This window comes from Myotis brandtii, unplaced genomic scaffold, assembly GCF_000412655.1.
Source record: "Myotis brandtii unplaced genomic scaffold, ASM41265v1 scaffold1814, whole genome shotgun sequence".
In the NCBI taxonomy this organism is placed as follows: domain Eukaryota; kingdom Metazoa; phylum Chordata; class Mammalia; order Chiroptera; family Vespertilionidae; genus Myotis; species Myotis brandtii.
Window position 1 is genome coordinate 576,769 of NW_005356728.1, and position 3,837 is coordinate 580,605.

The window sequence follows — 3,837 nt, forward strand, 5'->3', positions numbered from 1 at the left end:
CTGTGTGCGTATGGGGGGGGGGTGGGAGGGGTGGAGGGGGTGGAGAACTTAAGACTTCCTGTGACCAGTCCTCGTGGCTCCCAGCTGTCTGCATCCTCCTGCCCGGACCCTGGCAGCGCCCAGGGACGATTAGAGGCTGCATATAGCATCTTGTAAATATGTCATCTGGGGTTCGGGGTGGGGAGGCAGGGACAGAAACATCAATTAAAGATCCTCTCTGGGGGCTCACACCAACCTGCGTCTCTCCTTTGCGTCAGCGACCGCACTGTGACCAGGGGACCCTCCCCTGTCCTTCCTGGCGCTGGAGGGAGGGTGATGATATGTGATGGTGGAGGGGTGGGGGTGGGCACTGGAGGCAGGAAGTGAGCACCTCGGACTGGGCGCTGGGAGGCCAGGAGGCAGGACATACTTTTCCATCCACAGCCAGGAAATAGACACAGACTGGGTGGAGGGTCTGGCCCTTCCGCTTCCTCTCGCTCCTAAGATAACGGCCGGCTGGTTTCAAAGCAGAGCAGCGGGGAAGTGAGTTGGAAAGCATCTTTCTAAAAGGTGGGAGACCGGAGAGGCCCGACCGCACCTCTCAGATCCCAGAAAGGGGGCTGAGACTGCCCACCTCAGGGCACAGTGCTCTTGGGCCCACAGGGAACTTGTTCTCCCACCTCTGCGGCCTCCTGCTGTACCCGGGGCAGGAAGGAACTGGGCAAGGCGAGCGCTCCTCCCCCCTGGGGACCCAGTTTGAGCCAGGAGGGAATTATTCTCCTCTTTCCCTCCAGACCACGTTGGGCCTGAGGGACTGTGGCTCTGGGAGTCGCGCTGGTTCAGGGGAAAGATAAGTGAGAGAGGTGGGGACAGGGAATGGGACCGGGAGGACAGAGAGGAGATGCTGGGAGCAAGAAATAGCGGCAGCCAGCAAGGGCCTGGGCAGAATGAGCAGCTGGGAGCTCCCGGATCATAGCCCCACGCCCCAGGGCCAGGACCCCATGTCAAGTGCTCGAAAGCCACATGCAGCCGGTGGCTGCCATGTTGGATAGCGATAGGTTCTAAGTCTAGAGTCTCTAGACAATAACTGATGCTATTCAGTAGCAATAGCTAAGCCCAGGAAACTGAAATAAGGCGGGACAGAAGAGAGGACATAGCGAGAAAGATTTGGATCAGCTGCCACGGACAAGACCTCATTAAAGGCAGAGGGGATCTGTGTGTGCTTTCTAGAAGGCAAGCGAGGAGCCAGGGTGACTTGGGCAGGATGGGGGGATTGTAACTTGACTTAGTAAGAGACTTAGATGTGCCCGGCCCTGAATGAGGCTCTGCCCCCCTCCCCCGGTCCCCCACCCCAGGAACTTGATGTAGATGAAAGATTTCCATTAACCTCTTCCAAAGGAAAACGAGAGAGGAAGCCTCCTCCCGCCTAAAGGACTTGGTGGGCGAGTCAGTGACGGCTTCAACGTTTGGTCTTTGAAGGTGGAGCTTCAGTCTCATTTCTTGAGAAACCACAGGTACATTTAAGAGAGTGAGACCTGCATACCGCCTCCCACAGGCCCCGGAGGACCGCCCACCACACCCAGAACCCCTCTGGTGTTCACGGGGGCCCGGTAGGCCTTCTGGGGCTGAAGGCGAAGGCAGGACAGCAAGTTGGTTAGCGTCATGGCTCAAGCTGTTGCTATCGTGTCCTTTAAGAGCCCTAAGATATGACGACCTGGAGATCATCCTTGGTGACGCTCCAGAAACGTGCCCTGGCAGCCGTAGCACAGGGCGGAGCGCTCAGGAGGGCCCGGCCCTGGGTGGCTCAAGCTGTTGCTGTCGTGTCCTTTAAGAGTCCTAAGATATGAGGACCTGGAGATCATCCTGGTGACGCTCCAGAAACGTGCCCTGGCAGCCCTAGCACAGGGCGGAGCGCTCAGGAGGGCCCGGCCCTGGGCCTTTGGGAGAGACAGGTCTCCCTGCCTCAGGGGGTGGGTGGGCCCAGGAGGCCGTGGAGAATCTCCTCCACGCAGAGCGCTGGCGAGAGCCTTCCACCCTGTCACACGCCGCATTCCAGCCCGGCTATTTATAAGGGGACAAGGTGCCACTCAGCCCCCCTCAGCATGCTGACCTGACACCCCTCACGCTTGACTGCCCTCTGCTCTTCCACAAAGCTCTTCACAGGGGCCATCTGACCGTGAATGGAGACCGAGCCGGGGTGAAGGGATAAGGACGGCAGCGTCCAGCACTCTCTGGCCCTGTGCTGTCTCGGGCAGCCCTGGCCGCTGGGCTCCGCCGGGGGCCCCACTGCCTTCTTAGGCAGCGCTTCGGTTGGGCTCTGAAGTCCTAACTGCCCCACCCCCCACTCCGACCCCTCCTGCACAGCCCTGGCCTTCTGCCACCTGAACCCCTGCCCACTTGGCAGCCTACAGGCTTCCTGACAAGTGTCTGACCAGCTGCCAATCTCTATTCTCCTCAAGAACCGTCTGCTTCTCCCTGGCAGCTGTAGTGCCCACTTGGGTTTAAAAATAAACTCCCTGTCTGCCCCTCTCCAGCCTGACCCCAGGCACTTCCTCCAGGTTGAGCCTGAGCCTGGCTGCCTCCGAAAGAAGGAGCCACCATCACCCCAGAGGCCACGGCAAGGCCTCTGTCCCAGGTCTCCACCGAGGACTGTAGGAAGCTCATCCCAGGAAACTGCATCTGGTCATGAGGCACCTGTCCCTCTGTCATCTGGGGTCATTTCTGGTTGAGGATTTCAGCACAGGAGTGGGGTGGTGGGAGGCAGGGCTGCCATTAGGGGAGAGACTCTCAGGGTTGCCCAGACTGGTGTCATTACCAAACTGTGGTCTCCAACCTTTACGGGGCGCTCACAGCAAGGACGCCTGCCTCTCCGGCCATTGAAGTCCGCCCTCCTCACTCCACCCCACCTCTACTCACCCAGTCTGAAAACCCACCCTTAAGGCCATGCCGGAGCCCCACTTGCATTCTTACCAGTGCTCTTGGGTCCTCCCCCCAAAGGTCAACCCCTCCCCTTTACATTGAACCCCAGCGCCTCCTACCTTCTGAGGACATCACCCTGCCACCTACCAACCCTCTCCCCTGCTATCTCCTTCTTCCCATAGCCCAGACCTTTCCGGCCTTAAAAATAAAAACAAAACCCACCCTCTGGCCACCAGCCCCCATCTTTACAGCCACATTTCTTTTCTTTTTTTTTTCTTTCTTTTTAAAATCCTCACCCCAGGATATTTTCCCATTAATTTTTAGAGAGAGTGGAAGAGAGGGGGAAAGACAGAGAGAAATATAAGTGTGAAAGAAACACATCGATTGGTTGCTTCCTGCAGGTGCCCCGACCAGGGCCGGGGAGGAACCTGCAACTGAGGCATGTGCCCTTGACCAGAACTGAACCTGGGACCCTGCAGTCCGCAGGCTGACGCTCTATCCACTGAGCCAAACCGGCCAGGGCACAGCCACATTTCTTGATAGAAAAGCCTGCGGCCATCACATTTCCTCATCACTCATCTGTGCCGCGCCAGCACAGGCAGGTTCGGTGAGCCTGAGGGGGCGGTGAAGGATTAAGAAAAGACAGACCAGAGAAGAGAGCTGGGTCTGGGTGGGACGCTGCCCTCTCTGATGGAGAGAGAGCGCCACAGCCTGCAAGCCGAGTCTTTATTTTATTATTTTATAGCCAGTTTCCACGAGGCAGAGTAAGGGCGTGGTCAAGATGTTTACAAGGTTCTCTCAGGTTTCGAATCTACTCAATTACATGCACCTGGTCAAGCTTTGTTTACTTGCTGCACCTCCCGCAGCCCGTATCACTCAGCCACGTGGGACCACAGGTTCGGACCATAAGGTCAAGCTTACTAGGTTCAACCATAGCCT